This window comes from Microcaecilia unicolor, chromosome 3, assembly GCF_901765095.1.
Source record: "Microcaecilia unicolor chromosome 3, aMicUni1.1, whole genome shotgun sequence".
NCBI classification, from domain to species: Eukaryota; Metazoa; Chordata; class Amphibia; order Gymnophiona; family Siphonopidae; genus Microcaecilia; species Microcaecilia unicolor.
The window spans coordinates 279,874,420-279,900,749 of NC_044033.1; the positions used below are offsets into that span (position 1 = coordinate 279,874,420).

Genomic DNA, 26,330 nt, shown 5'->3' on the forward strand with positions numbered 1-26,330 from the left:
AGTTTCAATAATGCAGTTCAACACAAACAGGGCATAGACCAATATTTAACCAATGGAATGATATTTACTTGCTTTATTTTTTGTCTATTAGATTGTAAGCTCTTTGAGCAGGGACTGTCTTTCTTCTATGTTTGTGCAGCGCTGCGTACGCTCTGTAGCGCTATAAAAATGCTAAATAGTAGTAGTAGTAATGAATCTCAGCACTCACAATGATGCAATTCCAAAATAAGCAGTTCAAAAACAAACAGCTCATGAATCTCAGCAGTCACAATGATGCAATTCATAATAAGCAATTCCCAAAAACAGAAACTGTTCCAAAAAACAAGCAGTTCAAAGAAAACAAGCACTTCCAAACAGGCAGTTCAAAAACAAGCAGTTTAAAAATCCCCCCAGCAGTTCAGAGGGAGAGCCTCCAGGGGTCCCACCCTTCTCTGGCCAGCTCTATCTCCTGGCTTCCTCCCACTTGACCCCGTCACTTCCTGGCTCCCCCACGATAGCCACTGCCTTCCCTTTTTTACCCAGCTCCCGCACCAAGCTATTTGAGCTTTCCACCTTTGGATCTTGCCAGAGCTGCAATATCCATCGGCTCCTCCTGCCTTACTTCATCCTCCTTTTCTTTCCCCATCCATTCCATGGGCTCCTTGCCGCACCCATTCTCCAGCTGATCCTCCTCCCCATGATCATTTCTGCTTAGAGGCTCCCCCTCCATTCCTGGCCTCCCGACCGTGTCTTGGGTTTCACCTTTATCTGCCTTTCCCTTGGGCTCCACTGGGGGCTGCTGGGATAGGAAGTCTTTGATTCTGTTGTAAGACCTCCTCAAGGGCTGCTGGGAATCGTAGTTTCTGCCCTGCCTCCAGCCCTCTGGGGAAAATGATCTATGCCTTCTCCTGACATGTGGAACTCCCTGAGCTAAGAATCTGGGTTGTGCCCTCCTCTGGGCCTTATCTTCTCCTCCGCCGGTACCCCGCCCCCCCATCTCTGTTCCCTTAGCCCCTTCTTCACAATCCACAAAGACACCATACACTGCAAGAAGACACGGAAGAGGGCATGGCTCGGATTTAGCCAGAGATACCCGAGGGTATACTGGTGTGAGGCAGGAACGAAAGCAGGTCAGGCCCTAGGCCAAAATGTCCCTGGAGCACCAGTTGACATGAGGTTCATGTTTTTGTAACCAGGAAAGTCCCAGAATGACCTGGTTGACTGACTTAGGGAGTAGATAGGACTCTATGACTTCCTGGTGCAAAAGGCCCACTTGGAGAGAGAGGGGACTAGTTACTGTCGTCAGGTGTCCAGGCAGTGTATCTCTGTAGATTGAGGAGATACAAAGCAGTCTCTGGAGGGGATGTTCCTGCTTGTCCTCAAGAACAGGACAAGCAGGAACATAGAAAGGCAGGGACACTGGAACAAGCAAGGCTAGGAACAGTAACAAGTCGGGCTGGAGGGCTAGTACAAGCATGACTGGGTGAAAGAACAAGCAGGGCCAGAAGACTAGGACAAGCAGGACTGGAGGCAAGTACAAGCAGGACTGGAAGACTAGGACAAACAGGACTGGAAGCAATTCCAGGAATAACATGTATAGAATGTTTGTACGTTTGGGAAGCTCGCCAGGTGCCCTTGGCCTGGATTGGCCACTGTCGTGGACAGGATGCTGGGCTCGATGGACCCTTGGTCTTTTCCCAGTGTGGCATTACTTATGTACTTATGTACAAATGCTAGCAGGACTAGAACTGGATGAGTATAGAGCACATCCTTATAAATCCCTAGCCAGGAAGTGAGATCATCATCAGTGCCCTATCTAGGGCTATAAAAGGAAAGTGCAGCAACCAGGAAGTACAGATTCACAATACTCTTAGGCACAGCATGCTGCAGGACTCTAGCAGCTTCCTGAACCAGGTGAGGGGCGTGACAGGTACCACATAAAGATAGGACTATCTTTTATTCCTGTCCTATTTATACAGTGACCTTGGCCATTTATGTGTTGAATATTGGCACTGAAAATGACCAGTTAGACATGAAGAAGCAATTTAACCGTCAGAAGCTGTTTCTGGCTGGTTAAATTGCTTTGAATATTGACCCCCAAAATTAGGGGTGCAAAACACAACACAAATTGCCCCTCCCTGGATATAATGAAGGATTTTGCTCAGTATTGGTGGTCTTCAGGAACTACTGGCATCCACATAACTAGCTCCTATGTATGTGGTTGAGAATTTACACAATATAAGATGTCAATTGATTTATATTTTTTAAATAGAAATTCATTCCATTATTATCTAGGAACTAAAGGGTCATTATAATTTGCATTCTCTCTCCAAATTTATTATTTTCAATGAATGTTAAAGAAATTTATTTATTTGTTACATTTGTACCCCACATTTTCCCACCTATATGCAGGCTCAATGTGGCTTACATGATACCGGAGAGGTGTTAATAGACTCCGGAGTAAAGCAAATACAGATAATGGTTACGTTGGGGTAGGAAGGATAGGGACCACATGAAGGAACATGTGGTGGGGCCGTATAGAGGATAGCAAGAACAGATGAGATTGTTTGGTGATCAATACGAACTGTGGTGGTGTAGTGTTGCTGATTTTAGGCATGAAAGTTGGGTCGGGGGGGAGGGGGTAAGCCTTTTGGAACAGGTGGGTTTTTAGATTTTTTCTGAATTGGAGGTGGTCATAGGTGGTTTTCATGGTTTTTGGTAGTGTGTTCCATAGCTGTGTACTGATGTAGGAAAAACTGGATTAAGCCTGGGCTAGAAGAAAGCATTCAGGAAAAGAGTTAGGAGATGGCACAGTAATGTAAATCTAGGCTAACATATGGACAAACTGTGCTCCTATTCATTTAAGTAAAACTTTGGAGTTCTGATAGTTTAGTTCTCTAACTCTCATTGATCAATGGCTTGCGGGCCAGAACACAAACATGAGTTTTCCTGAGTTCAAATTGGCCATCTTTTGGCAAACCTTCTATGGCTTCCAGGATTCTGTAAAGAAAAAGAGAGAAAATAGTCAGCTACATTCACTGCTAGATTTTAAAATATTACTTGGCTAACACTTTTCCTGATGTTAACTAGTCTCTTATATTTGGAACAAAAGACATACTCCATAATATGCAAGAACTCATCTAAGGATCTTCAGTTTTTATATAACAATATTAAACTGCATAAGGACTTTTAACTTACTCCTATTTATCTGATAATTGCCTCATTTTAAAATTAATATTTTTACACATTACTAATGACTTCCCCTACCATGTTTAGATGTATAGATGTTCAGATGATATGACACTCTCAAAAGATCAGTCAGAAAGTGTCTAAAGAGATTCAATTGAAGACATTCAAACTATAGCTGTGAAAGAGGAAGTACTATTAACTGGTGATTTTAATATGCCAGATGTTGATTGCGGTGTCCTCATTACAGGGTCTTTTAGAAGCAGGGAGATCCTGGATTCTCTACAGGGAAAAATATTTCAGCAGTTGGTAACAGAACCCATGTGGGATAGGGCCATACTGGACTTGGGGCTTACTAATGAGGAGAGTGTTTCTGATGTTATAGTAGGTGATCATCTGGCATCCAATGATCACAAAATGGTGTGGTTTCAGGGCCAGTCTAGAGCAGAATTTAAGGATAGGGCCCCTGATCATCTCTCCTCCTTGCCCTCTCCCCTGATCTCCCCACCTGCCATTACTACCACACGTAAAGCAACTTTAAATGACTTCTTCACACACAAAACACAGACAGACCTTCACCAAATACAGAACAAGGGATCACAAATACAAATATAAATTGAACTGAGAACCCCAAGAATTAAACTCAGCAAGTACTACAACACTGGTGAAATAAAAACAGACATGCACTTCTTTTTTGTACTAAACACACTGGGGTACCGGTACCAGCGCCCCCCCCCTAAAAAAAATTAACCACCTCCCTTGCTGTGGCTGCTGGAGATCCCAAAGCCCTGCTAGCTGAAGACCACCCCCTCCGGTCTGGCAGCCAGAAACCTCCAAACTCTTCAGCTTGCAGCAGTGTCCCTGAGCGTCCACCAGCTACAAAGGTTGGAGAGTTCTGGTCATCAGATTGGAGGAAGAGGTCTTCAGCTGGTGGGGCTTTTGTATCCCCACCAGCTTAGGTATTTATATTTTGCATTTGGGCAAGGGGCATGGGGGAGGTGGGTAAAAAATTTGGTGTCCACTCACTTTGGGCTCAGGGCCACTGTCCTCTCCCTCCCATCAGCTGTCTGGCTAAGTTACTCAACACAATACAGCGATTTGTGATGCATATATCCCAAAGCTAACATATTCCAGTTAATAAATTCAAAATAAAACACTTTTTTCTACCTTTGTTGCCTGGACATTTTGTTTTTATATCATGTTGGCCCCATTTTGTCTCTTCTGCTTTCTTGTGTCTTTTGATAATTCCCTTTCCAGTGGTTACTGTCCATTTGTCTTTTCTCCTCTATCCTGTCTTGTTTCATTCCCTCAGTACACCTATCACTAATATACTGATCTTTCCTTTTAGCTCTTCCTTTTTTTCTTCTCTGCTTCTTGGTCCACTCAAATTTCACCCTCTTTCTCACCTTTCTTCTACTTTTTACTATTCAGCTACCTACCAACTTCCAACTCCCTATCTCATGCTTTAGCTCTCCTATTTCCCATCTCACTCCTTCCCCAGCCTCCTATTCACTTCTCTCTTTCATTTATTCCTCATTACCACATTTCTAGCTCTGTACTCACTATCCTCCTCTCCAGGGACGGAGCCAGACCTCGGCGGGAGGGGGGTCCAGAGCCCGAGGTAGGGGGACACAGTTTAGCCTGCCTCCCCAAGTCTTCTTCAGTGCCGGTCAACTCCAGCGCCTTTGCTGATGATCTGTTTCTGACTCCTAACGTCCTCCGTGCATGTCCTGTATGTAGCCCCGTGCAGGACGTGCATGCAGGACGTCAGGAATCAGAAACAGATCATCAGCGAAAGTGCCGGAGTCGACAGGCACTGAAGAAGACTTGGGGACCCCCACCAGTAAAGGTACCTGGCAGCGGCGGTGGCAACGATGGGGGAGGGTCAGTGGCAGCATGGGGGGGGGGGGGGTCGGCAGCGGGAGGGGGACCCAAAGTAGAGAGGATCAGGGCTTAATCTGTGGGGGCCCATGCCCCCATGGCCCCACCTAGCTAAGACCCTGCTCCTCTCTACTCCTTATTACCACATTTCTATCTCTGTACTTACTATCCTCCTCTCATTCATCTCCTTGCCTCCCCCCTACTTCCTCCACATGATTCCACAATTTCCAGTATAACCCTTCCTTCCATTCTTGTAGCCCAGCATCTCCTCTCCCTAACATGGCCTGATATCTCTCTGTCCTTTTTGATCCACCATCTTCCTGTCCTATCTCTGTTCCCTCCTGTCCCTCCCTCCACAGTCCATCATCTCACCTCCTCTCTCTCCTCCCCCTCATGGTCCAACATTACTCCCGCTCTCTTTCCTGCTATTCTTCTTTCCTCTCACCCCATGATCCAGCAGCTATCCCTCCCTCCCTCCCTCCTGCCCACCCCTAGGTCCAACATTTCAACTTCTCTCCCTCTCTCTTATCCCCTGGTCTAACATCTCTCTTTCTTCCTGACTGCCCTTCCATCCAGCATCTTCCCTTCTCTCGGATCTGCCTCCCTTAAGTCCAACATCTCTGTTACTCACTCACACTCTCTCGCCTCTGTTTTTCCTAGTCCCCTCCTCCCACCTCTGATCTGGAATTTCCCCCTCTCTCTCTCTTCCCTCCCCACTCCCACCCCTGGGTTAACTTACAACAGCTCCAAGGGCCCAGCGATCCAAGCACTTCCTCCCCTCATGGTCTATTTCTCTCACCATCCCGGTCTTCTTTAAAAATCATTTCCACTTCTCGGGGGAGCCCCGGGCTGCCACAAACCTTTCCCTTTGCCATGATATGCCCAGGCAGAAACAGGAAGTTCGATTCTCACTTCAGGCACAGGCAACTCCTTGTGACTCTGGGCAAGTCACTTAACCCTCCATTGCCCCATGTAAGCCACATTGAGCCTGCCATGAGTGGGAAAGCACGGGGTACAAATGTAACAAAAAAAAAGTTGCATCAGAACGGGGTGGATCTCGGCAGCTGCAGACAACTTGTAAGAATGGCTGCTGCGCTGGGGGGCTCCTCTGAGAAGAGAAAATGATTATTAAGGAACACTGGGAAAATGAGAGGAAGGGAGGAGGAAGGAGACAGACCATGGTAAGGAGGGGACCAGAAGGGTAAGAGATGCCTGGACCATGGGGCCTCCTGGAGCTGTAGTGACCAGGGCAGTTGCCCTGCTTGCCCCCTCTAACACCAGCCCTCTGTGGTTTAATATTGATAGGTGTGGAGATGGTTCATTCAACAGTGAAGATTCTAGACTTCAAATTAACTTTATTCAGACGGAGGATTACCTCAAGGAATTGCTGTCTGCATGGGAACATCTGGAAGAAGTTGGAAAGCAGTAGAAAAAACTGGAAGGAGCTATTGTAAGGGCAACAAACCTTTTTGTAAGGAAAGTGAATATAAGTAAGAGAAAAGGAAAATAATTTTTTCCGGTATATTAGTGAAAGAAAGAAGACTAAAAATGGAATTGTGAGACAGATGTTGTGAACTGTTATGTGGATAATGATAAAGAAAAAGCAAACATGCTAAACAAGTACTTCTGTTCTGTGTTCACGGAAGAAAATCCTGGAGAAGGAACATGATTGACTTGCAAAGGTACATATGAGAATGGAGTGGATACAGTACAGTTCACGGAAGAAAGTGTTTGTGAACAACTTGAAAATTAAAAGGTGGACAATGTCATGGGACCAGACGGGATCCATCCCAGGATATTGAGAGAGCTCAGAGAGGTTCTGGTGGGTCCTTTTAAAGATTTGTTTAATAAATCCTTGGAGACCGGGGAGGTTCCATGGAATTGGAGAAGAGCAGATGTGGTCCCTCTTCACAAAAGTGGTGACAGAGAAGAAGCTGGAAACTACAGGTCAGTAAGCCTCACTTCAGTTATTGGAAAAGTAATGGGAAAGATGCTGAAGGAAAGGATAGAGAATTTCCTGGAATTCAATAGACAACAAGATCCAAAACAACATAGTTTTACCAAAGGTTTAACGGATCTGATTGAATTCTTTGACTGGATGACCAGAGAATTGGATCAAGGACGTGTGCTAGATCTAACCTACTAGATTTCAACAAAACCTTTGACACGGTTCCTCATAGGAGGCTCTTGAATAAACTTGACAGGCAGAAATTAGGACCCAACATGGTGAACAGGATTAAGAACTGGTTAACAGACAGACGCCAGAGGTTGATGGTTAATGGAATTCACTCAGAGGAAGAAAAGGTGAGTAGTGGAGTGCCTCAAGGATCGCTGCTGGGGGCGATTCTGTTCAATATATTTGTGAGCGACATTGCCAAGGGTTAGAAGGCAAGATTTGCCTTTTTGTGTATGATACCAAGATTTGTAACAGAGTGGACACCCTGGAGGGAGTGGAAAACATGAAAAAGAATCTGCAAAAGTTAGAAGAATGGTATAATGTTTGGCAATTAAAATTCAATGTAAAGAAGTGCAGAGTGATGCACTTAAGGAGTAGAAATCCAAGGGAGACGTGTGTTAGGTGGTGAGAGGCTGATATGCACAGACAGGGACAGGGACCTTGGGGTGATATTATCTGAGGATCTGAAGATGACAAATCAGTTTGATAAGGCGATAACTATAGCCAGAAGGATGCTAGGCTATGTAGAGAGAGGAGTAACCAGCAGAAGAAAGGAGGTGTTGATGCCCCTGTACAAGTCGTTGGTGAGGCCCCACCTGGAATAGTGTGTTCAGTTTTGGAGGTTGTATCTTGAAAAAGATGTAAGAAGACTTGAAGCGGTCCAGAAGAAGGCAACAAAAATGATATGGGTCTTGCGCCAAAAGACATATGAGAAGAGACTGGAAGACCTGAATATATATATCCTTAGAGGAGAGGAGGGACAGGGAGCTATGATAAAGACGTTTAAATGCTTGAAAAGTATTAATATAGAAACAAACTTTTCCAGAGAAGAGAAAATGGTAAAACTAGAGGACATGAATTGAGGTGGTGGGATAGTAGACTTAGGACTAATGTCAGAAAATGGTGCTTAGATGGCAACTCTGGCTGTATCAGCTAAGGACAGTGCTGGGCTGGTTTGTACGGTCTGAGTCCCACATATAGCAATCCGACTTACCATTGACTGTAGAGAATTTGGACAGAAACTCCAGTTTTTGCCCTCTGTATCACCATCCCTCACCTGTCCAGTTTCTTCTCTCCTTCTCTTTTCCCTTTCTCCTGTACTCCCCCCCCCCCCCCCAGCCAGCACTTCCTCTCTCTCTCTCTCTCTCTCTCTCTCCTGACCCTCACCATGATACCGCATCTCTGTCTCTCTCTAGCTCCAGCATCTTTCCTACTCTCCCCCCAACCCATCCCATTTTTTTCTTATCCCTCTGGTCAACCCCTTCCATCCCCGCATCTCTCCCTTTCTTCCCATGGGTCCAGCTTCTCTTCCCCGTCTTCTCATATGAGCTCTCTCTTTCATTCCACTTCTCCCCTCTCTGTGGTCTGGTGACATCTTTCTCCCTACCCCCTATACGATGTGGCATGTCTTTTACCTTCCCTCTCTCCTCCCCTTCCACCTGCGATGCAGCTCCTCTCTCTCCCTCCACTCACCATGGAATCCACTATCTCTCTCCCCCCAAATTGATTTTTAAAGAAAATGGTGCCAATGCAATATAGGTGTCAATATGGGGTAGCAAGCACCAACCTAGTAGGAAAAGGGAGGTGATGATGCCCCTGTATAAGACTCTGGTGAGAGTTAATTTAGAATATTATGTACAATTATGGAGACCACACCTTCAAAAAGATATAAAAAGGATGGAGTAGGTCCAAAGGGGTGGCTACTAAAATGGTCAGTGGTCTTCATCATAAAACGTATGGGGACAGACTTAAAGATCTCAATAGGTATACTTTGGGGGAAAATAAAAGTGGAAGAGGGGAGATATGATAGAGATATTTAAATACTTATGCAGATAAATGCACAGGAGATGAGTCTCTTTCAACTGAAAGGAAGCTCTGGAATGAGGGTGCATAGGATGAAGGTGAAAGAGGATAACCTAAGTAAATACTTCTTCACTGAAAGGATGCTGAATTCATGGAATGGCCGGTTGTGGAAGTACTGGAGACGAAAACAGTATCTGAATTCAAGAGAGCTTAGAACAAATACATAGGATCTCTAAGGAAGTGATAGGGAGAACAGATGGCATGGATAGGCAGACTGGATAGGCCATATGGTTTTTATCTGCCTACATTTTTCTATGTAAATAAACTCAACTAATTTTTTTGGGGGTGGGGCAAAAAACGGGGGATCAATTGAGCCCATTCTGAAAAGGAAGGAATGTTTTATGCCTCTGGGGTATGCTCCTAAAGATGTTGAAGTTGGACATTGAGTCTGAGATTTAGGAAATTGTCCTTTATTAAAAAAGACCTTCACACTTTTCATTTGTACTGTATAGTACATTTTCCTTAATGGTTACCCCATGGTCAATCCAGATCACTTCCTTTAGTACCATATCTTCAGTTTTGAAATAACAATACAGAACTGCAGTACTAATAGGTAGCACTTTTAAAATAAAGAAGTAGTTTTTCTCTGACTTAAAAAGTTAGCTGTGGAATTTATTACTGAAAGATGTGGTGATAACAGCAACATAGCTGGTTTTAAAAAGGGGTTAGACAAGTTTCTGGAGGAAACATCCAACAACCCTTACTAGCCACAGAGCCTTAAGAAACCTACTGCTAATTTCTGGGATCCTTTAAGATATTTGTGATAAAATGTGGGGCTTGGTGTATGTATATCCCTTTAAAGGCTGGGGGGAGGGAAACATAGTGAGGATCTTGAGTCCTCAGAACACTGGGCTCCATTGCTCCGCCTAGAATGGGAATTGTTCCTATCTGAATGTAGAAAGGAGGTATCTGCAATTCCAGAGAGCCATGATAGCCACAAGCCTAGCAAAGGAAAGCATAAAGAGACACAGCAAAGCAGAAGTACACTTCCCCAAGCTCATAATGCAGTAGATAAGGGTCCTGGAAGGATTTGGATCAGGGGTCTCAGCCTGGTGCTCTCTGGAAAGACACTGACAACCTAGGATGGAAGAGGAATCCCACAGCTATAGACTCATACCAAAAAACTGACTGGATTGTATGGATATTGGCGAAGCAGTGGCAATATGGTTCAATGGCTTCTTAAGGACCAGATCCTACATTGTAAAGATGTCTAACCAGCTATCAACCTTATGGATCTCTCAGTGTGGGGTACTACAGGGTTCACCAATATCACCTACACTATTCAATGTAATGATGGCATCACTTGGAAAAAATCTGGAAATAATGGACTTCCACCCATTTATATATGTAAATGACATCACCATCTACATACCATCCCACAAAAATAATCGCAGAAATAATGGAAAGAATTAAAAAAGGCATGGATCTCATGGAAAACTGGGCAACAACTTTTAACTCAAACTAAACAAAGAAAAAAAAAATCTTGGTTCTATCCAGCCTGCACAACCCCACATTTTACCAAAATTTCAAAATAAACCAACAAACGTACAAAAAAAACACAACTAAAAATATTAGGAATTATCCTTGACAAACATCTATCACTGGATAATCAAATATCAGCAGCAACATCAAAATGTTTCAAAGCACTATAGAATCTGAGAAGGATGAGAGACTACTTTCTAAACCAGTGATGGGCAACCTTTTGAGCTTGGTGTGTCAAAATTCGCCAAAAAACCGAGCATAACTCGGGTGGTGTGTCACTTCGAGAAAAAAACCATAATTTCGCGATATTTATAGTTTAAATAACAAAAATGTATAATTGTAATATATAACTGTATTTAATAAACCAAAAACTAATTATTTAACTTACCTGCTTAGTGACTTCTTTGTTCATCTGTCAGTCGGTTTCTTTTGTTGGTCTTGATATTATTTAACTTGTGTGGGGTGCCGTGAACTAAGATAAGTGAGGGGGAGGGGGAATTCTTTAACTAACCTGCCTATTAGTGACTTTTGTGTTGCTGAATTTCATTGGCTAAATCTTCAATTGAAGGTTGGTATTTTGTACACTTCAAGCCCAAGCAAGCGCTACTAACTTCATATGTCAATCTGTTTCTTTTGTTGGTTTTGAAATGGTCAGCTACTGCTACTACCACTTCCTTTAATTAACCTTGTTTTTTTATTTTTTGGGTTCTCCATCAGGGGGGCAGTGACAGAAGATAGAATTATAGATAGCCTGTTAGCCCTGCAGGCAATTAGGGGTTAACTAGCCTAACTGACCACCTTATGTAAATTAAGATGGCTGCCGCTATTTCTAATGGCGGGAAACGGCACCCATAGCACATGCCCTCGCCTCTCCCAGCCTCCCCCTCACTTATCTCAGTAATGATGGTCAATTAGAAATCCACGACACCCCAGAACAGTAGATTGGATGATGGTTGCTGTGGTTATGTGGTTGCTGGTAATGGCGATCACAGGGCCCCCAGAGATGCGTCCCCCAAGGCATTCCGCTGCTGACTGCTTCGCCGGCTGGAAGTGAGGTCAAAGATCCCCTAACGGCCGTGCAGGAGCCGGGGCAGAGGGAGCAGCAGGGAGGGAACAAGCGGAGGACTTGGAGGGAGCCAATAGGAGTGCGCACAGCATCCCCCCCCCCCAGCAGGTAAACATGCACCGGGGGGGGTGATTTCACTGGAGGGGGGGTGATTTCGCCGGGGGGGTGATTTTGCCGGGGGGAGGGGAGGTCGCGCTGCAACCGGGGGGGGGGGGCACAACGACGATCCGCCCCAGGTGTCAGCAAGCCTGGGAACGCCGCTGCTTCTCTGTATGCGGCCACATGCAGCTGCATTTCATCGAAAATGGCTATGCATGTCAGTGCTGACACGCGTGTCATAGGTTCGCCATCAAGGTTCTAAACCAATCATTCCAGATAACAGTACAATTGACAATACTATCACAACTAGACTATTGCAACACAGCATACATGGGGTGCAAGGAAAGCATGCTAAAATCACTACAAACCATTAAAAATATGGCAGCAAGACTGATATTCAAGAAGTCAAAATATGAAAGAGCAACTCCACTGCTTAAAACACTACACTGGCTGCCAGTCAAGGCAAGAGTATTCTTCAAAATGAGTACCATCATTTCCAAAATACTATTTGGAAGGGCCCCTGAATATATGCTTGACATGATTAAACTATCACCAAGAAATACAAGCCTAGAAACCAGAGGATACCTACTTCTTCTCCTACCCAGCTACAGAAACATAACCTACAAAATCATCTACACAGCAGGTTTTAGCTACCTGGGTTCCAAATGGTGGAATTCAATACTAAAAACCATACGAAGCATCACTAACTATCTTCAATTCAGGAAAGAAATGAAAACCTACCTCTTCAAAAAATTCTACAGCTAACAACATAAGTGAACAACATCTCACCTCTACTTATCTACCTCATTGAAACTTGTCAGATAATCAAATAAAATATCGTACTACCTCCATCAGTGCCCTACCTCTACAAATCTACCTCAACAGATAGCTACATATAGTCTTACCTTTCAGGATTACCTTCAAACATTCTATAGATATATACGTAATGACCTTTGTTCTATCCATGTCATAACGATAAAATCTATTTGTAACTTAACCTAAAATGTAAATTGTAAGCCACCTTGAAACGAAACTTGTTTTTCGATAACAGTGGGATACAAGAACGCATAAATAAAATAAAGAGTTGAAACCCACACAGGAGGATATGGACATGAGTGTACCTGAGAAGTATTATGTTTGCACTGAAACAATATATTCGAAAGTAGTGTGGGTAGACCACAGCAAAAGTAACTGTAGCCAGGGAGATTGCTGTTTTTTTTAAGCCCTGGAAACTTTCCTAGGACTAAAAAAGGAAAGCACATGGTTTGCACTATAAAATTTGCCGTGCTAAGACTGCAAAGTAAATGGGTTTTTTTGGTTTCTTGTGAGAGAAAACACAGCCCAAGGTAATGGAGGGAGGAGCTGAGCTCCACTGAACAGTGATGGAGCTGTTTGATGCAGCAGGCTGTTTGGTACCATTTGAAATACTAATACTTTTAAAGGATGATCAGCACAACTCCTATCATATATCTCCGGTTTGATTTTTTTTCTCTTTCCTTTTTCTCTTTCTCCTATCCTGTCAAAACATTGTAGTTCTTTTACTCCCTCATAGATGAGGGTTTTATTTTTTTGTAAAATGCTTTAATTCTTGTCCTGAAAAGCTGTATATATATAAGCCTAGGCTTAAGCTGGAAACCTCCATGCATCTTGGATCAGTACTTTGGGATCCTATTAAAGACTATTTTGCTCAGTACCTGAATAGGACTCTGGAGGTAAAATGTGGAATGGACCATTAGAAGCCAGTTTCCTGTGATGTTATATTGATTTGAGAAGCTGCTTTCATGGTGGGGCAGAGCTATAGCTCCTAATAAAACTGTGTTATGGGAAAATACATGATTAGAGTTTGTGCTGGAACATAGAACTGCTGAGGCTACAACCAAACCCTGGTGTGGACTAGTCTCCAAAGAGGATTGGACTCTGAGTAAGAAGAGTAGAGAGTTGCACGGGGACAGAAATGCAACCTGTCCCTGCCTGTATCAAACCCATCCCCGCCGGAATCAAACCCATCCCCACTCATCCCCGCCAGAATCTAACCCATCCCCACCCGTCCCCGTGAGTAATCTCCTCTGTCCCCGTGGCCCCGCCCATCCCCGTGAGTGATCTCCTCCATCCCCACCCGTCCCCATAAAAACAGGAAGTATGTATTTCTGAATGTTATTTAGTCTTTATTGAGTTTTAATGAAATTATAAAATGCAAACATCCACCAAGTAAGAGGGCAGAAACCAGTCAGGAATATTGGGCAGTTATTTCTTTAGTCCATTCAGAAACAGAAGTTCATCAACAGTGTGTGGTCCTAGCTGTGATCGTCTATCCTCAAGAATACGCCCAGCTGATGAAAATGACTGTTCGGATGATGTGCTAGCAGCAGGGGCGTAGCCAGACACCCAAGCTTGGGTGGGCCAGGACCCAAGGTGGGTGGGCAGCACTCCACTTTGTCCTACAAGTGATTTGGTTTCTCCCTTTCTCGCCTGCATGCCATAAGGTCTTTCAAACATCCCCTCTCCCCCGTATTCCTTTTAAATAGCAGATTTTCACTGGCAGCAAAATGTTGTTGGGAGTTTTTGGCTGGTGGGGCTTGGGGTCCCTGCCAGCCACATTATAGGGGTGCTGCTACTTGGCGGGCCTGAACCTAAAGTGGGTGGGCCTGGGCCCACCCCAGCCCACCCTTGGCCACTGGTTAGCAGCAGGCACTCCAAGGACTCGCCTGACAACCCCAGAAAGATTTTTCCACTTAGTTGATTTTGACTTCCAGTAAGACAAGATGTCATCTGTAATTCCATCAGTGGTAGTTATGTATGCATCCACCTGAGAAAAAGCAGATGGTATCGTTTTGAATGTGATTGTGAAGGCATATTTTGCAAGTACAGTAGTACTGTCATTACAAATAGATATAACATATTGAAATAGCTAACAAAAGAAAATATATACATACCTCAGATATATTTGAAGATGAGGAAGAAGAATAGAGGTCTCCCAAGAAATATTCCTCTAGTTTCATCTTTTTATTGGGTTGCTGCAAGACAGATGAGTCATCTGGCATGTCTGCTGCTGGCAGTCTATCCACCATCTCTTTCAAGGATATAGTGGAACTGGAAAAGGTGCAGCGAAGGGCGACTAAAATGATAGCGGGGATGGGACGACTTTCCTATGAAGAAAGACTAAGGAGGCTAGGGCTTTTCAGCTTGGAGAAGAGACGGCTGAGGGGAGACATTATAGAAGTATATAAAATAATGAGTGGAGTAGAACAGGTGGATGTGAAGCGTCTGTTCACACATTCCAAAAATACTAGGACTAGGGGGCATGCGATGAAACTACAGTGTAGTAAATTTAAAATAAATCAGAGAAAATTTTTCTTCACCCAACGCGTAATTAAACTCTGGAATTCGTTGCTGGAGAACGTGGTGAAGGCGGTTAACTTAGCAGAATTTACAAAGAGGTTAGACGGTTTCCTAAAGGACAAGTCCATAAACCGCTTCTAAATGGACTTGGGAAAAATCCACAATTCCAGGAATAACATGAATACTGTGTGCAATTCTGGTGACCGCATCTTCAAAAAGATATAGAGGGGCATAATCGAACGAAAACATCTATCTCCATGGGCGTTTATCTCCGAGAACGGGTCCGTGAAGGGGCGGACCGAACCGTATTTTCGCAAAAAATAGACGTCCATGTTTTATTCGACAATTTGTGAGCTGGGCGTTTTTGTTTTTCAGCGATAATGGAAAATGAAAGCGCCCAGCTCAAAAACGAATAAATCCAAGGCATTTGTTCGTGGGAGGTGCCAGGATTCGTAGTGCACTGGTCCCCCTCACATGCCAGGACACCAACTGAGCACCCTAGGGGGCACTTTTACAAAAAAAAAAAACCAAGGTAAAACAGCTCCCAGGTGCATAGCACCCTTCCCTTGGGTGTTGAGCCCCCCAAATCCCCCTCAAAACCCACTGCCCACAAGTCTACACCATTACTATAGCCCTAAGGGGTGAAGGGGGGCACCTACATGTGGGTACAGTGGGTTTGGGGGCGGTTTGGAGGGCTCCCATTTACCAGCACAAGTGTAACAGGTGGGGGGGGGGATGGGCCTGGGTCCACCTGCCTGAAGTCCACTGCACCCCCTAATAACTGCTCCAGTGACCTGCATACTGCTGCCAGGGAGGTGGGTATGACATTTGAGGGTGAAAATAAAAAAGTTGTGAAACGGCATATTTTGTGGTGGGAGGGGGTTTGTGACCACTGGGGGAGTCAGGGGAGGTCATCCCCCATTCCCTCCAGTGGTAATCTGTTCATTTAGGGCACTTTTTGGGGCCTTATTCGTGGAAAAACAGGGTCCAGGAAAAGTGCCCTAAATTCTCGCTAAAAACGCATATTTTTTTTCCATTATCGGCGAAAGGCGCCCATCTCTGATCGTCCGATAACCACACCCCAGTTCCGCCTTCACCACGCCTTCGACACGCCCCCATCAACTTTGTCCGCATCCGCGACGGAGTGCAGTTGAAAAAGTCCAAATTTGGCTTTCGATTATACCGCTTTATTCGTTTTTGTGAGATAAACGTCTATCTCCCGATTTGGGTCACAATATAGGCGTTTTTCTATTTCGATTATAAGCAGGATAGTGGAATTAGAAAAGGTACCGAGAAGGTTGACGAAAATGATAAAGGGGATGGGACAACTTCCCTGTGAAGAAAGGCTGAAATGGCTTGGGCTCTTCAGCTTGAAGAAAAGACGACCAAAGGGAGATATGATAGAGGTATATAAAATACTGAGTGGAGTGGACAGGGGGCACACAATGCAGTTACAAAGTAATACATTTAAAAACAATCGGAGAAAATATTTCTTCACTCAACGTGTAATTAAACTCTGGAATTTGTTGCCAGAGAATGTGGTAAAAGCAGTTAGTTTAGCGGGGTTTAAAAAAGATTTGGACAGCTTCCTAAATGAAAAGTCCATAGATCATTATGAAAATGGACGGGAAATTCCACAGCTTATTTCTGGGATATGCAGCATAAAATGTACTGTTTTGGGATCTTGCCAGGTACTTGTGACCTGGATTGACCACTGTTGGAAACAGGACACTGGGATTCATAGGAGCCAACTTTTCAAAATTATTGGAGGTGCTAAGCCCAATTGAAATAACCCCTTCCTGGACACATACAAGGAATTTTCTCAATGTTGGCGGTGCTCAAGAGCCCACAGAGCCGGCTCCTATGCTGGACTTGATGGACCTTCAGTCTGTCCCAGTATGGCAACACTTATGTAAGGGTCTACGACTTATCAAAGAATCCAGATCAAGAATAATATACCAAAGCTTAGAAAGGACAATATATACATAAGAAGTTTCCACACTAAAATAGAGAGAATTGGAGGGGCATAATCGAACGGGGACGACCATTTCTAAAGGTGCCCATCTCTAAGGACGTCCCGGCAAAGGGGCGTGGAAACCCATATTATCGAAACAAGATGGGGCGGCCATCTTTCATTTCGATAATACAGTCGGGGACTCCCAAATCAGCAAATTTAGGTCAACCTTAGAGATGGTCATCCCCAGGACTTGGTCATTTCTGATTTTCAGCGATAATGGAAAGTGAGGACACCCATCTCAAAAACGACCACATCCAAGCCATTTGGTCATGGGAGGAGCCAGCATTTGTAGTGCACTGGTCCCCCTGACATGCCAGGACACCAACCGGGCACCCTAGGGGTCACTGCAGTGGACTAACTGATGCACTAACTGAACGGAAAAAGCCCTTCCCTTACCGATCCCTTAGTGATTCGGAAAGGAATGGGCATGCAAGAAGGAAATCACATTCAAATGAGCTGCTCACTGTTAGCTCATTTGCACACGATTTCCTTCCTAAGGAGGGGAAGCCAGTGCAGAACAGCCAAGCGTTATGCGTGGCTGCTCTGTGCATGCCAAAGACGGCTTCATATATGCAGACAAGCTGTGTGTATAATAGCCGTCTACAACCTTAGAAAAACACAAGTCCAGGTGAAAACGTTCAAGTGCTTGTCAGGGATGTCATTTTTTTTTTTTAAGAGTATGGGTGAAGAATGTCCTTTGCTATGCCTCTGTCCCTGTAAGGCAGTTGAGGACGTCCTTCCTATGCCTCTGTCCCTGGGGTGGCAGTTGAGGATGTCCTTCCTATGCCTCTGTCCAAAATGTGGATGTTTCTGTGAGAAGGATGTCCATGCCTTTGCCATGTCTCTGACACCCCCTTTATTTATTTGGATTGTGGATCACAAGTAGCAGCAGTGGGATTTGAACCAGCCATCTCTGGATTACAAGACCAGGGCTCTAACCACTAGGCCACTCCATGCCCTTGAAATTTGGCCATCCCTGTGGGGCGGGCAGTTCAGGACGTCCAAAATGTTTGAAAGAAGGACATCCACGCCTTCGTTATGCCTCTGCTGACACACATACCTCCCCCCCAGGGACCTGCATACTGCCCCCCCCCCCCACAGGGACAGCCAAATTTCAAGGGAGTGGAGTAGAGTGTAGGAGTGGAAGAGTGGCCTAGTGGTTAAAGCACTGGTCTTGCAATCCAGAGGTGGCCATTTCAAGTCCCACTGTTGCTACTTGTGATCCAAAATCCAAATAAATGAAGGGGGTGTCATAAGCATAACATAAACATCCTTCTCACAGAAACATCCACATTTTGGATGCTGGGACAGAAACATCCGCATTTTGGACATCCTCAACTGCCGTTGCAGGGATGGAGGCATAGCGAAGGACATCCTTCACCCATACTCTAAAAAAAAAAAGACAAAAGTTTTTAAAGTTATTTTTTTCGAGGTGGGAAGTGGTTAGTGACCACTGGGGGAGTCAGGGGAGGTCATCCCTGATTCCCTCCGGTGGTCATCTGGTCATTTAGGGCACATTTTTGTGGCTTGGTCGTAAAAAAAAAAAGGACCAAGTCAGCCAAGTGTTCATCAGGGATGCCCTTCTTTTTTCCATTATCACTTGAGGATGCCCATCTGTAAGGCATGCCTCTGACATGCCCCCGGGAACTTTGGTCATCCCCGCGATGGGAAGCAGTTGAGGGCACCCAAAATTGGCTTTCAATTATGCTGATTTGGGCGACCCTGAGAGAAGGACGCCCATCTCCCGATTTGTGTCAGAAGGTGGGCGCCCTTCTCTTTCGAAAATTCCCCTGTTGGTCACCCAAACAGCACAATGCCCTCAACAAAAGAAACAAGTGGGTATGCTTTAGCTGCAGTAAAACAGCTCTGATACAAACAGCCCTTCTCTTCTGGGCTGGTCACAGTGCCACAGCTGCTCAACTCCTGCTGCCTTCCAGTTCTCTCTACTTCAGTGCCACAGTTGCTTAGCTCCGTCCTGTTGCCTCCCTCTCTTCTCTGTGCCACAGCTGCTCTGCTCCTGATACCTCTGAGAGGAGTCCTCTCCTCCTGCTCAGCTTGTACCTGGTGCTGCTTTTCTCTCTTCTCCCTGCCACAGTTGCTCAGCAGCTCCTGCTGCCTCTGAGAGGAGTCCTCTTCCTCTCCTCCTGCAGTGTGCTGTTGCTGTCTTCCTCTCCTCCTACAGTATTGCTGCTGTGCTGACCATGTGCTCGCTCCAAGTCTTAGCTGCTTCCTCCTCTGACGATGATTGATGAGTCTAACTCTGACCTTACTGCCTTTATACACTGGTAGCGGACCTGGCTGGAGCCTGCTGTGCTCACTCAGCAGCATGACATCATTTCCTTTGAGTCCTGCCCTTTCATGCAATTAAGGAGAGAGAATTTGAATTTTTAAATACATGAAGTCCAACTGTAAAGTTGGGAAGGAGAAAAGAAAGGCAAATCTCACACGCACAGCACACACATTCATTCATTCATTCATTCATTCATTCATTCATTCAAGTAAAATCAGTTACAGTGATGGCTAAGACATCCCAGGAGTGGGCAGCTCAATCGGTAGGAAATTCTAGAGAGCAAAGATAAATATTCGGGCTTTACAGTTAGTGCCAGTATTAGTGTATGATACCGAGGTGGTAAGGTCTGGCTGACAGAGTGCCTGAACTCCAATACAATACAAACTTGAGCAAATCTCCTGCATTTGCTGAGACCTTAGTCCGGTCGGTCAGGAATGACTTCCTCAATCATAAAACTCCTGTGATGATACCTGTGATCAGGAAAAACTTTGGGTGGAAAATAGTGAACTCTGCCTCCTAGCTCCAAGGGATACTGCATCATCCAGTAATAAATGCAAAAAACGTACAAATTGGTTAAAACTGAAGAAAAAACAAATTTCCCCAAAACACCAGCAAACATTTTCTAAATGGATCATCTACAAAAAGTTCAACTTGTGCATGGAAGCAGACCGTCTAGAGCTTGCCAGCCACAGTATAGAAGATTTTACAAGATTTTGCACATTCTTTGCCTTGTACTGATTGCCTGGGTGTGATAAACAGTCTTGCCAAACTATTTCATCATTGGAGTTCAGGAAAACAAGGATGAAGAAGGTATCGAGCTGAAGAAGGTATCGAGACCTGAAGACCCTTTATCACACCCAGGCAACCAGTACAAGGGAAAGAATTTGACCCACAAAGGAACAGCGAGCTTTTTAGGGCCTGGCGAAAGACTGAGTAAGATGAGAGAGACAGAAAAGTTTCCATCAAGTTCCTGCTCTCTGAGTGTCAATGGAGGAGAGCTTGGTGTCTCCGCCCACTAAAAGAAAAAGTAGCCAATGAGCTTCTCCGCACGGCGCACACACACTTCCTCCCAAGGGGTGATCGGCGAACCAGCAGCATGATGGATCACAGAATGATGGAAGTGCGTCGTTGCGATGGGGGCACAGACAGATCAGCAGAAAAGCAGCGGGCTCAAACAAAGGTATGCCTGTCCCCATGGGAACCCTGCCGGAACATCTTCCATCCCCACGGGAATCCCGTATGTCTATTTCTGTCCCTGCGGTGCTCCCACTGACTCAGAGGGGATTCCCGTAGACTCTGCAAACCCCATTCCCATGCAGACCTCTAAAGAAGAGGAAGTTTTAGGAACCCCCAAGTGTCAGGTCCCCACAGGGCCCCTGAGAGGGGGGGACAGGGGGGACAAAAGTCCCGGGCCCGGGCCTCCAGGGGGGCCTGGCGGCGCTGCCACCTGGCCCGCCCTCCGTCACTCCCGGAACTAACCTTAAGCCTCCTTTCACTTCGCAGCAAGCAGCAGCAGGTCAGGCCACTCCTTCCTTCCATGTGACGCCCTCGCCTAATGTAACGTCCGCGAGGGCGGGGCACGGAAGGAAGGAGGAGAGGTCTGCCCTGCCACTGCTTGCTGCGAAGTGAAAGGAGGCTTAAGGTTAGTTCCGAGGGCCCGGCCCGATAGCGGGTGGAGGGGGGGCTGGCGACCTCGGGTGGGTGGGCGGCGGGGGGACCTGGCGATCTCGGGTGGGCGATGACCTCGGGTAGGGGGGCCCGGGGGTGGCCTTGTCCTGGGCCCAGCTCCGGCTCTCGGCGGCCCTGGGTCCCCACCACACACACATTACAATGACAACAAGGATGAGATCTAAAGAACATCCATGCTACAGTGATCTGGAAGACAGACTCCTGACACCCTTAATAGAGCAAGTTTCAGTATCCACTCAAGGTAAGAGTACCTAGGAGGGAATGCAGCTGAGTAACCTAATAATTGCCAGAAGAGAGAGTGGGAGATCCCAGAAGCAGTCAAATGTTTAGGGTTTGGTGTGGTGTTCAAAGAAAGCCACATTTGGTTTCTTTTGTAGGAGTCCACCAGGAGATGCAGATGTAATAGAGATGTTCCACTGGTGAATGGAGCAGCCACAAGAGAAATGAGGCATTGTGTGGAAAAGAGTGCAATAGTGGACAGTGACCCCAATAGCATTAGCAGAATGTTGAGAAATGTTTAAATATATTGCTTTTTCATATAACATAGTTGCAAAAGTAGAATATATAGGCCCTAACTATAGTTGTGTAATCCCTTTTCTAGCAGAAATCATCACATTTTAGCTTTTGAAATCACTAGACAAAGGAACTGTGTTTCTCTGTAAATTGATAAGAAGTAGGGACAGGAGGGAGAGAAAAAGGAGGTTGTAAAAAAAGTCCAAGGACAGACCAGGCATGAAACTAACATCTGCGAACTGTGAACTATAAACAAAGAGCAGAAGGGAGTGGGGAGGGAGAGGAGTGAAACATTCCAGGTGCCAGCTTGCCAAGCAGAATCCTTACAGGAAGTTTGGAAATAAGAACACTAGCAAAAGAGCTAACAGAGGCAGGCTTGGTCTATGGAATGTTTTCACAGAGAAATGTTATATAAGTACATAAGTAATGCCACACTGGGAAAAGACCAAGGGTCCATCGAGCCCAGCATCCTATCCATGACAGTGGCCAATCCAGGCAAGGATGCAAGGGAGGAGGGGTAAATGTGATCAGTGTCCAAATGTAACTAAGAAAGACTATAAAATCTGTAGAACATTATGGAAGAGTGTGCCCGCTTGCTGTCAGAGACACCCATTCTTGCAAGAGTGTAATTGTTATTTTTGACAAATTAATTAAGACTTGCTTCATCAATCTGATTTTGTGAGTCCTATTTTGGTATAAGTTCTCAGGTTATCTGGGGGCTATTTATAACAAGAGGCAGCAGGATTTGTTGAGAAGTTCAGACAGCCAAAAAGGACACTGACTTGACTTGTGGTAGGATTCACTGCAGGAGAGTCCTTTATCTCACCATATATTGAAAAATAGAGATGGTGTAGGATTTAGTATGCCCACAAAGAATTTCCAGTCTGTTCTCAGGATTATGGGTTCAAATCCAAACTGGTCAAACAGCAAATGAACACAGCTTTTAGTAATAAACTTTTGATGTGAACTCTTTGAGTCCGTTAGAAGATTTTTTGGATCATCATCCTTCTTGTCTCCTTTGCTGTGTTCATTTGCTGCTTCAAATCCAAACTGTCATGAATGTCAATCAATTTTTTGCATTTGTACCGGCAGCATGTTAAAAAGCTTGTCAAGATATCTAAATGTTCCATCAATCAATTAATATATTACTGAACACCAATAGATTGACCCCTGAAGAAGGCTGTTCTAGCCGAAACACGGACCATGTTGGGTCTGAATAAAGGGTTCTTTCTGAGCATCTTACCCTTGTGTGGCTGACTGATCATTTGATTTTAGGTCCTTTCCACCCCTTTACTGTTGTGTTCCGTTCCTGTGGAGAGTGTGAACCCCATTTGTCTTTGTATGAATGTAGGAACCTGCAGGATTTTGCACTGACACTGTGCATAGAAAAATCTCTCAGGCTCCATCAATGGTATTATACTTTGGGAAGTGTGATGACATCATTGGTAATTAAAGGAAGTGTACTCTGTTGATCTCAAAGACCATGTCCTAAATAAGAAGAAATGGGAGTGTCATGGAGGGGCATTCTTGAAAGAAACGTCCAAGTTGCGATTTGGATGTCTTTGCAAAACGTCGAAATCCGGGGGCGGGGAAAACCGTATTTTTGAAACAAGATGGACATCTATCTTTCATTTTGAAAATACCGTCAGAGATGTCCAAATCCAATGACGTCCTTAAATTTTGACGTCCCTAGATTTAGATGTCCCTAGACATGGACATTTTTGACTTTCGGCGATTTTCGAATCCAAAGACATCCATGCCAAAAACGTCCAAATGCAAGCCATTTGGATGTGGAAGGAGCCAGCATTTCTACTGCACTGGTACCCCTGACTGACAAGCCAGGACACCAACCGGGCACCCTAGAGAGCACTGCAGTGGACTTCATAAAATGCCCCCCAGGAACATAGCTCCCTTACCTTGTGTGCTGAGCCCCCCAACCCCCCCCCCCCCAAAACCACTACCCACAACTGTACACCACTACCATAGTCCTTACAGGTGAAGGTGGCACCTAGATGTGGGTACAGTGGGTTTTTGGTGGGTTTTGGAGGGCTCGCTGTTTCCTCCACAAATGTAACAGGTAGGGGGGTATGGGCCTGGGTCCGCCTGTCTGAAGTGCACTGCAGTACCCACTAAAACTGCTCCAGGGACCTGCATGCGCTGTCATGGACCTGAGTATGAAATCTGAGGCTGGCACAAGACATTTTTAAAGATGATTTTTGAGGGTGGGAGGGAGTTAGTGACCACTGGGGGAGTAATGGGAGGTCATCACCGATTCCCTCTGGCGGTCATCTGGTCATTTCGGGCACCTTTTTGTGCCTTATTCGTAAAAGAAACACGTCCGGGTGAAACGTCCAAGTGTTCGTCAGGGACGTCCTTGCTTGTTTCGATTATGGGTCAAAGACGTCCAAGTGTTAGGCATGCCGAAGTCTCGCCTTCACTACGCCTCCGACATGCCCCCTTGAAATTTGGTCGTCCTTGCGATGAACTGCAGTTGGAGACATCCAAAATCGGGTTTCAATTGTACCAATTTGGACGTCTCTGGGAGATGGACGTCCATCTTCCGATTTATGTTGAAAGATGGACGTCCTCTTTCGAAAATGAGCCTGATAGTACTCTATTGGCAGAAACTAAAATAGGAGGGAATTGAATCTGGAGGGAAGATTCAGAAAATATAAATTGTAGAGCCCAGGTTTAACTTCTATTGGTTTTAACCTCCCCTGCCCTGACCACAGTGTATGGGAGAGCACTCCAGCCATATGCCCTAAACTTGTGGACATAGACTTAAGGAAGAAAGCTGTGCTTGTAAACCTCAGAGATTAAAAAAAAATACCTTTGACCTGCTGTGACAGAGGGGTATTTATTTCACCCTCTTTACCAAAGGTTAAGGAGAAGGGGAGAACTGCTCATGTATGGAAATTAAATAAAAGACACAATCCTGAGATTTCATCTATATCCAAAGGCTGGAAGAAAGAAACACAGCATTATATTAGCAGCAACCTCCTAGAAAAAAGAAAAAAAAACAGAAAGAAAGACGTAATACAAAACAGTGTAAAAGTTGAACTCAATAAACTTTAATCATATATACACTGTAAATATGGGGGAGAAAAAGACCTCAGAGTCAGAGCTTAATGTATGCTGTCAGTTATACTTCCTTTAGTAGACCACCCATATCCGGCAATTCATCTAGGACTAGGCAGCCATCTGTCTTATGAGTCTTTAGATCAGTTGAACTGTAAGTGTGTTCTAAGATGGAATGTAAATTGTTGCTGAATGTAATTTTGTAAAAGGATTGGTGGGAACAGCAAGGACTTTTCACGGGTTCCCATACAGAAAATATAAAGCAATTAAGTACTAAGAAGAATAGGAGTGCATAGTCGTGAAAGCTCTTCATTAATACTGTCTCTGCTACTAATGTACCTTAGTACTTAGAACTTCAAGAATTTTCTTTAAAAGGTATATGGTTCAGAGCACATCCCACAGTGTGGCCTGTATTACTGGGAGCGAGGGTCATACAGTGTGTGAGTGGAACAGTGCCTTTCCCCCTCCTTGGGAGATCTCAGGCCTGGTCCAACCCCTGAAATTAATATTATTATTATATACCAGGTAGTGCTCATATTCCTGAGTACTGACAAAGCAGCTGCCTCCATGAATGCCGAGAAGACAGCATAGTGGAAATGCTAGAACAGGCCATGGGGTTAGTGGAAAACTTGAAGGTTGCTAATAAAAATTTGGAGGAACTTGACTAATAGAGTAAGTAAGCTTTCCCAGGATAAAGTAAGGTTGGAACTTGAGCTGGAGGGTGCCAAGCAGGCAAGAAGGGCCTTCAGCCAAGAATTAGCTCAGGAGCAGGAACTCTATGAGTGCCATAAGCAGGACTTAATCCATTGGAGGGAGTCAGTGGAAGTAGTGAGGAAGGGACATGATGTCCAAATACTTAAGAAGAGAAAGCTATAGGAATTCCAAGCATTGGGCTCCACAGTACTCGCACATTACAGTATGAAAACTGATATACATATATCCAAACTGGTATAAGGTATCACATAATTGGAATTATGCTATCCAAAGTGGTCAGTCATAATAACATTTTCTTGGGTTTTACTAGTAAACATCAGTAAATAATGATTTGGTTGGTTGCTATTTAATATATACTGTATTTTATTACGGATTTTTTTTTACCTTTCTTTAGTTTTTTCCAGAAAGTCCTTTGCTGCTTCAGGATTTTGTCGCAAGTAGTATTGATATATACATTGTGACTCAATGAGTCCCATTACTTCAGGCAGTGACAAAGGCAAAGGGTCTGGTACATTGGTATGTCTGCAAGAAAACAAGCAAGACCATAACTCTGATGTTGATAGGATCTATTTATCATCTGCAAAAATGGAGTCTCTTAAGCTCCTAAACTCCCCGAATCACAAATCTTGTCTACCCTAAAAATATCAAGTTTGCCAGATTTAACATCATTCTATGGGTTCTCTACATCACAAGATCCTTTATACTTAATTTGAGCGTTCTGAACCTGTGAGTATGAAAAGAATCTAAGTTACAGAAATGCCATTAGAAAACATTTTTAGGTTCCAATCTGTGCAAATAGAGCTTCTTGATCAGATTGGTTCTGAGTTCCTGTGGGTTATGGATCATTAGGCTTTGGAAACTGAAGAGGATGACTGTGCTCCCTCTCCTTGGCACAGTCTTGGCATCTTTTTATTATTATTGGATCAGCTTTCATTTGGTGGCAATAACTAAAAGTAAA

The 26,330-nt window shown here is 44.7% G+C and overlaps 1 pseudogene; it reads right to left on the reverse strand.

Annotated features, from left to right (window-relative positions):
* Window positions 1-1,654: 1,654 nt before the first annotated feature.
* The window catches only part of LOC115465049, a 117,335-nt pseudogene continuing 92,659 nt past the window's right edge, over window positions 1,655-26,330 (reverse strand).